This window comes from Macrobrachium nipponense, chromosome 12 (assembly GCF_015104395.2).
Source record: "Macrobrachium nipponense isolate FS-2020 chromosome 12, ASM1510439v2, whole genome shotgun sequence".
Taxonomy (NCBI): domain Eukaryota; kingdom Metazoa; phylum Arthropoda; class Malacostraca; order Decapoda; family Palaemonidae; genus Macrobrachium; species Macrobrachium nipponense.
In genome coordinates this window covers 57,238,606-57,248,605 of record NC_087205.1, presented here as the reverse complement: position 1 = coordinate 57,248,605, position 10,000 = coordinate 57,238,606, and positions in this window count along the sequence as shown.

Here is a 10,000-nt window from a genome sequence, read left to right as displayed (position 1 = left end):
TATATATATATATTATATATATATATATATATACACACATGAACTTTTGATAGCTTCAGTCAAGGTCTATAGCATAGCAGGTCTAGCCACCGCAGGTAAAAATGAGGGTGGGGGGGGGGGGGGGGGTGGGGGGGGTTTAGGTTTAATGGGGGGTTTTTTTTTTTTAATCGAGACCACCGATGATTAAAGCGGCGGCCTCCTCGGTTTAATCCTTTGAGCGGTAAATTCCGTGACGTCAGATGGATCTGGCATTCTGTAGCTAGCTCTATAGAACGCTCATTGTCTTTTGCTAAATAAATATCTAATAATATTACTAGTTTTTCAACAGAATGTGGACTTAATTACTAATATTAATAAATTAGGAATTTCCACATATTTTCATATAATAAAAATATGAAGTGCTTGACCCTGGCTTCAGTGACTAGTTAAATTCACGACTTTCTCACTTTTTTTTCTTTTGAGGATGCTATGTTTATCACTAAAGGCCTAAATCTGAGAGGCTTTGCAGCGTTCCTTCGGTCCCCAGCTGCAACCCCTTCCATTCCTTTTACTGTACCTCCTTTTATAGTCACTTTCTTCCGCCTTACTTTCCCTTGTCTCCTAACAATTGTTTCATAGTGCAACAGCGAGGGTTTCCTCCTGTTACAACTGTCAAACCTTTCTACTCTTAGAGTTCCTTTCAGCTCTGAATGACCTCATTGGTCCCAGCGCTTGGTCTTTGGCCTAAATACTATATTCCATATATCTAAGAGGAATATAAACTAAGAGATACCTGGTAAGTGTGAGCCATAGATTCTATACACCTGTTTCAGTGTAATAGCAATAACAGCAAAGTACTATGGTTAGACGGTGCTAATGGGCCTGGCAGACTTTGATAAAATGTGCCTGGTATCACGTAGTTATTACCTGAGCTGAACTAGACTCGCATTCGTCTTCGCAGCAAAGGATATCCGCAATTCAATTACGCCCTGAATCTGGAAGGTGGCGCCCCTTCGCTTACATGGGATGAAGAAGTCCAGAAGTTAAGAAGTCAAATTGGACATTAAAGAATCACATGCAAATGTTTATGGACACACACACACACACACACACACACACACACATATATATATATATATATATATATTATACAAACACACACACACCACACACCACACAATATATATATATTATATAAATATATATAATATATCTATCTATTTATATGGTACATTATATAATAATACACACACACACACACATATTATATAGATATATTATAATATTTCATAATATATATTAATATATATATATATAACATATATATTATATACACATATATATCATATAATAGTTGAACAACCTGGCTCTGCCTGGATAATCGCTGAATGACAACTGATAAATTCTCTCTCTCTCTCTCTCTCTCTCTACTCCTCTCTCTCTCGTCTCTCTCTCTCTTCTTTCAGTGAGAGATATTTGCTCAACATGTCTATCATGGATAGACAATGTTATTAAATGAAGACTTAATGTACAAATAGTTGAGGATGAAGAGGAAGAGGAAGAAGAAGAAGAGGAAAATGGAAGAGAAGTAAACAAAATTGAAATGACAGAAAAAAATAAGGAAAACAAAGAACAAGATAAAAGTATGGATGCAGAGATACTCATTGATACTACATATGAGGCAATCAAGCAGTATACATACGAAGAAATAAATTACGACATGACAACACCAAAATAAAACTCCCGAAGAGGCTGTACCCAGATCTGCACACTTATGGGAAAGAGGAAAAATAGACAAGAAAGACAAAGTCTGCACCCTTTTTGAAAGAGGGATTGCAGATTCGGAGGAAGATGTTACTACAAACATCCCAAGGTATGTCACAACTATGAAATCTATGGTAAATGTGCATACCTAGACGGCTATGAGGATAATTGCAGAGATCTACATCCAAAAATATGCAAAAAACTTGAAAAGAAGGAAAATGGATGTAAGTTTGACAAAAAAATGTAAATATATGCACCCTGTAGCCATGAATCAAAATCAACTAAATAATGAATCAAATAATAAAATACAAAAATAAGAAAGAAACAAACAAAGAGAGGTACAAAGAATATGAGGTGAAGGAAAAAAGCAAGCCATCACAGCGATATGGAGTGTCAGCAAAGAATTTCCAAGCATCAGCTCCAAGATACAGCCCAAGATACAGCTCAAGAGATAAATACTGTATTTACAATGCAAGAGGATATTGCAGATACAGAGAAAATTGCAGATTCAGACACAAAATGATTAATTATGATGAAGGAAGATCAAATATTATGGAAAAGTTGGATTTTTTAATGTCAGAATTTCTGGAAATGAAGAAAAGAAGAACATACCAGAACAGGAAAGAGACGTAGGAAAATCCTTATTATTACCAATATTAAATGAAGGAGATAACATGCAAACCTTCATAGTGATGAATGCGCAGGGTTTAGTTACGAGTAACTCGAAAAGAAAAATAGAGTACTTAGAAAGAACTAACCCAAATTGAAAAGAATATAGATAATGAATATAAGGTGAAACCTGGTATTTTCCCAAGAGACTGGGAATGACAATCAAATAAACAGGTTTCTTGAACTTAAAGATTAGATGAAAAAAAAATAGGAATCAAGGGGGAACCGCGATATATGGGAAAGGACAAAAACAAAAAAAAATAAATATGAGAAATATAGTAACTCAAAAAGAAAAATAGCGTACTTAGAAAGACTACCAAATTGAAAAGAATATAGAATATAAGGCTTATAAGTGTAACCTGGTATTCCAAGAGACTGGGAATGACAGTAAAATAAACAGGTTCTGAACTTAAAGATTAGATAGAAAAATAGGAATCAAGGGGAACCGCGATATATGGGAAAGACAAAAAACAATAAAAATATATGAAAGAAATAAGTAAGTAACTCAGAATGCGAGCTAATAACGGTAGAATTTGAATCTGAAAAATTAATGAACATAGTAATATATAGACCCCTAATACTAAAGAGTTTGACACAATAATAGAAAAATTGGATGATATATGTAGAAATCACAAGGACTGGACTATTCTCCTATCTGGAGACTTTAACTTTCCTTTTGTAGACCGGAAAGAACGAATAGGAGATTGTGTTGTATTTATACATATAAAAAAGAGAGTAATAGTAGTGCAGAAGATAAGAGGCAATTCGAAAAGCTATTAGTATATGCTACTAGAATACAACAATTCAACCAATAAATCCCCTGCCAACAAGACAGGAAAATACTTAAGACCTAGTATTTGTGAACGAGGTGAATTATGTTAAAGAAATAATAGTTTATAATGCGAGTATTTCAGACCATAATGTCATAGAATTAACAGTCCATTCCAAAGCAAGTGAAAACAGAGATAAGCAAGAAATGAAAAAGTGGGAAGGATATGGAAAATACAACCTTCTACAGTAAAAATCTAAGATGGTCCAGAAAAAATAAATGAAGAATTAAACAAAGATTGGGATAACCATTTTCGTAAGTGATGATATGAAGGTAAATATGGAGATATTATATAAATATTAGAGAAAATAGTGGATAAATATATTACCGAAGAAGAAACGTAAACATCAGTCATGCATACCAAGAGACAGAAGGATCTTCTTCCAGAAAATCAGAAAGTGGAAAAAGGTCTTGCAAAAGAAAAAAATGCATGGAAAGTGATCGAAATAAAAAGTAAGATAGGAAAATGCAGAACAAAAGATTATACAATCAAAAGAAAATGAAAAACGGGACTTGGAAGAAAAAAACCCTAATAAATATCAAGCAAAACCCCAAACTATTGTACGTCGTATGCGAAAAAGGTGAATAAAGAAGATAGAAATAGGCCCTCTAAGAATTGAAGGGAGATTAACGAATGAAAAAAGGAAATATGCAACATATTGGCAGAACAATATAGAGAGAGAATTCACCCCTAGAATTGATAATGAAGATAATGATATAGAAGTAAGGGACGAAAATAGTGATTTTATTTGCAAGAACATGATTTATGAAGTGATATTGTCAGACTATTAACAAATGAAATTAAAAATGGAGCTGCAGCAGGTCCTATGGTGTCCTGCTATTTTGTTAAAGAAAGGCAAGATTCATGACGAGCACAATTAGCATATGTTACCCTTACTTTCAAAAATGGATCAAGATAGAGACAAGTAATTATAGGCCCGTGAGTCTAACATCACATATTATGAAAGTGTATGAGAGGGTAATGAAGAAAAATATTATGAAACATTTAATAAAAATAATTTGTTTAATATAGGACAACATGGTTTCGTACCTGGAAAAAGTACACAAACCCAACTGTTAGTCCACCGTGAGAACATATACAAAAATATGAAAAGCAGAAATGAAACAGATGTGGTTTATCTAGATTTTGCAAAAGCTTTTGACAAGGTAGATCATAATATATTAGCGAAGAAAATTAGAAAACATAATATAGTGGATAAAGTAGGAAGATGGTTAAAAGAATTTTTACACAACAGTAAACAGATAGTTATTGCAAACGATGATAAATCGGATGAAGCTAAGGTAATATCCGGTGTGCCGCAAGGTACGGTGTTAGCTGCATTACTGTTTGTTATTATGATTGCAGATATAGACAGTAATGTTAAGGACTCGGTAGTGAGTAGTTTCGCCGATGACACAAGAATAAGTAGAGAAATCACTTATTCTTGAACGCGCTACAAAGAGACCTTAACAGAGAATATGATTGGGCAGAGGTAAATAGGATGGTATTTAACTCTGATAAATTTGAATCAATAAATTATGGAGACAGAAGGAAAGCTATATGCATATAGGGGACCTAATAATGAGACAATCACAAATAAGGAAGCAGTGAAAGACCTTGGTGTGATGATGAATAGGAACATGTTATGTAATAATCAAATAGCAATTCTATTGGCAAAATGTAAAGCAAAAATGGGAATGTTTTCACGGCACTTCAAAACAAGAAAAGCTGAACACATGATTATGCTTTATAAAACATATGTTCGTAGTCCACTTGAATATTGCAATATAATATGGTACCCACACTGTCAAAATGATATTGCACAAATAGAGAGTGTACAAAGGTCCTTTACAGCTAGAATAGAAGAAGTTAAGGATCTTGACTACTGGGAAAGACCACAATCCTTAAAATTATATAGTCTAGAAAGGAGAAGAGAATGCTACATGATAATTCAGGCATGGAAACAGATAGAAGGAATAGCCGAAAACATAATGGAGCTAAAAATATCAGAAAGAGCAAACAGAGGTAGATTAATAGTGCCCAAATATATACCAGGAAAAATAAGGAAAGCACACAGGACATTAATCCACTACGCACCAGCATTGATAATGCAGCGTCTATTCAATGCGTTGCCAGCTCATCTGAGGAATATATCAGGAGTGAGTGTAGATGTGTTTAAGAATAAGCTCGACAAATATCTAAGCTGCATCCCAGACCATCCAAGATTGGAAGATGCAAAGTATACCGGAAGATGTACTAGCAACTCTCTGGTAGACATTAGAGGTGCCTCACACGGAGGAACCTGGGGCAACCCGAACAAGATGTAAGGTCTGTAAGGTAAGGTCTATCTCTCTCTCTCACTCTTGTTAAGATAGTTGCTTCAGTTGCATTGCCCTGCATTTTTGACATTTTACATTTTACCACTTCCCATCCCTATTCGTATCAGGGCTGAACTTGGACTTGAGAGGCATCGGAGTCCTTGTTAATCCCAGCGACCTCGAAAACTATGGATTAGACACTAATATCTGTTGTTTTCGGTAATTTTTACATTTTACCCCCTTCCCACACCGCCCCTTTAACCAACCAATGGTCCGATTTTAATTCTGTTTTCACCAAGACCTTCCCCGGTTTGATATTGACTTATATTTAAAATTTCATCAAAATCGGTCAAGAAATGTGGATTTATATAGCATTCATGCAAAGAAACAAACAAAGAAATTTACTCTTTTATATACATACATACATACATACATACATACATACACACACACACACACACATATATCAAACATATCCACAGGTGTGGATATGTGTGATAAACGAATCACGTGCTAAAGTGATTATAATCACACACATACACACACACACACACACACACACACACACACACATATATATATATATATATATATATATATATATATATATATATATATATATATTAGATATATATATATATATATATATATATATATATATATATATATATATATATAGTCTCAGTAGGAAAAGAAGACCTTAGGTTAAGAACCACCACATTTTATTTGCGACGCGTTTCGTTGTTTCTTGATAACATTTTCAAGCGTAAAAAGACATTACGGTATTTTAATAGTTAAAAGATTATATTAAGCGATTATATATCTAGGAAACCATACTTATGCTAAGGTATGTTCAATTTATTTTTTCATATTTAGCTTTGGTTATTAGAAATCGGAATTTTGATAAGCAAAACTCATCTATTACTTGAAGGGCCATAATCAGCCTTACATTAAATTACACGTGGAGACTACATCTCTTTACCGAATTACTTCCAGTTTTTTCTTTAAATAGTTTGTTTTATTGATGACAGCTCAATATTTATATTTTGCTCTTTATGTTTGGAAGATCCCTTCTGTACTTCAAAACTGTCAAATCGTCCTTTGAAAAAAAAGGTTTAATCTCAATCTTATATAGTTTTTCTCATTCAAACCACTTTTGTTTTACAGCTAACCCATCTGTCCCCGTTTGGACTCAGTTCTCTGATGCAAGATTTTTCCTCCTTTATCTGTCTGATTTCGGCCACGGCGCCCTGGAGTCGAGTCTTTCTTTCAGTCTGTCAAACCACCTCGCTGTACACTAATTCAACCCAGCTACCTTCGCATAGCTCAGTTTGATGACTGCTCCTTCCTATCCACAGCCGTGCAAAAGAATTCTCTACAACTTCGGTCCAACATGCATGACCACATTTGTCTCAGTGCCACATTACATAAATCAACCACTCAATCAAACTCTCCTCGGTTTATCTTAGAACCACGTCTAAGTCCTACAACCTCCTTCCATTCAGAGGTGCTGGTCATCAGCTTCCTTTTTGGTTAAGCTTGCTCCTATTTCGTCGCTTTCTTTCTGTTATTACTTTTTATTGAAAAAAAAAAATTCATACACGTAGATAAACTTATGCGCAATGTGTACGTATATATGGGCATACATGTACTGGATACATGTACAAACATATTCGCACAAATATACAAAATTTTTACTGCAAATATAACTTGTAATAGGTTGTGTCTGTCCATTTTAAGGTGGCAGTAACTTTAATACTGATTTTCTGCTGTAATCACTGGAGCTAATAATGGAGTTCATTACTATTGGCAATCCAGCAAAAACCACGAATTAGTTTCCAGTTAATACACACACACACACACACACACACACACAGATATCCGTCTGGGGCACCGCATTCTTTCGGCTGGTGCTTGCGAAGAAAGTTAAGAAAGGAAGCGAAAGTTGCTTTCTGCTTTTCGAGGGAAAAGGAGCCAAACATTCAGACATACAAACATTTTCGATATTATTCTGGGAGGGATTTTGGTTTGAATGCCAAGTATGTATATGGGCAGGTAAAATTACAGTTTTTCTTATGGCATGTGGTTTTTGTTTGAATTCACAGAGAGAGAGAGAGAGAGAGAGAGAGAGAGAGAGAGAGAGAGAGAGAGAGAGAGAGAGAGAAACTAACCTCCAGTAAACATCAACAAAAGGGTCACTTATTTCCACCCAAATGTAGTCGCCTGGAACAAGGACCGGGGAATGAATAAAAACAGGTTCTATGGAGAAACTTCATCGTCTTCACAAGTGCTGACCTATTGTGGAAACGCCCCAGGCTTCTTGTCACTGTAGTGACAGATAGGGTGGATGGTGAGTGTGAGTCATAACACACCTTGCGCTGATAACAACGGCTGAAATAAATTTTGTTATTTACGACTTATAATGTAGATTACCTTAATTTATTTCTAAAAACATTATCTTAGCATCTGAGTCAGAACTAGTTTGAAAAATAATACACATGATAATGATAAGAAGATGAACAAGAAGTCATATCCGGAAGACTAGAGCTCACACCTCTGGACTAACAACTTATGTATGTATGTATGTATGTATGTATGTATGGATGATGTATGTATACTATATATATCATAAAGATATAATGTATATAATGCTTATATATTATATATATATTAAATATATCATAATATACCACACATATTATATAAAAATATATGTAATATATATGTATATAATGGTATAAAATTAAATATATATATAATTATATATATATATATCTATATTAACACATATATATATATAGTAATATATATGTATATAAGTATATTATAATATATATATTAATATTATATATATATATATTCTATATATATATATATATATATGACTCGATTCATCATCTCCACAAAGGACTCTAGTATAAAAATAGAATACCAATTGGACGGTAGATACATAGAACGGTTCACGTCAAGCCCCCACCGCTTATTTCTTTCATACTCTGTATAGCCTTCCATAAAAGAAACATTTGGCAGAACGATTCCCCGAGACGTTCCAGCGTCCACTTTTTTGAACAATCCTCCTTCACTACTGCAAAGTTCCCTGGAAGTTCTGGTCCCGGCGATTCAGACACATTCCTCTTTAATCTCGACCGTCACTTCTCTTTTTAGTCTCTTTTCATTCCACGACTCGCTGCCGGCGTTCCTTTCTGATTTGCACAGATGCTACTTAGAGATTATTATTTTCTATTTATTTAGTGGACTGGAATGGAATATAGAATTTAGGCCGAAGGCCTAGCGCTGGGATCTATGAGGTCATTTAGCGCTGAAACGGAAGTTGAAAGCAGAGAGGTTGAACGGTTCAACTGGATTAAAACCTCGCAGCTGCACTATGAAACAATTGTTAGGAGAGGTTGGATAGCAAGATGGACCAAAGAGAATATGGACGGGGGTGCAGTAAAAGGAATGAAAGGGGTTGAGGCTAGGGGCGCTGCAGAGAACCTTAAGTACAGTGCATCGAGTGAGGTGCATTGACGGCGCTAACCAGTTATTAAATGCAAATCATATCAAAACAGATGCAAGGCTTTCCTTCCAGATACGCAGATTTCCTTCACGCCTTACAGTAACTGTCAAGACTTCAGATATGTTGTCGAAAAGTTCTAGCCCAAATGAACAATTTAATCCTCATTAAAAGTATGTAACAATAGGCGCAATTTAACAGACTTTCATCATATTTCCCTACTGGCAAAAACATTGTCAACAACATTGCTAAGGATTACTGGATCACTTGACATTTCATGTCGTTCCAGCTCATATGTCGTGTAACAGTGAGGCGATTCATTACTCGTTCTGCCACTCCAGGAGGATTTTACATCGCTATAAAATTCAACGAGATTCTCTCGGCTCGAACACTTTTCTGATTTTGGACGCTGTTCTCATAGGCATTTAGATTATATATATATATATATATATATATATATATATATATATATATATATATATATAATATATATCGTGCGCTGTGTCAATAGCTTTAAACCATTCGGTAGGACAAGCATAAATGAATTAAACGAGAATAAATTAGAGATGATATATAATGAAAGACAGTTAACCCGAGATGATTTTGATAAGTTGAATAACCTCCGATAAAACGATGATCCTTATTAGGCCGCCGAAGTTGACAAGTTTCTACAGTGCACGTTAACTATTTCAGCTAACAAGTACTTTCAATGGAGGACTGACTTTTTCTCATCATAGATTTTCTCTCTCTCTCTCTCTCTCTCTCTCCTCGTCTCTCTCTCTCTCTCTCTCTCTCTCTCTCTCTCTCTCGAACAAGCATACATATTAAAACTCGATGTAGAGATTTAACAATATACCAAATAGATTCTGTATTTTTCGTGTCATTTTCAACGCTAAAATATACGTACATTTAATAGAGTCTCGGAA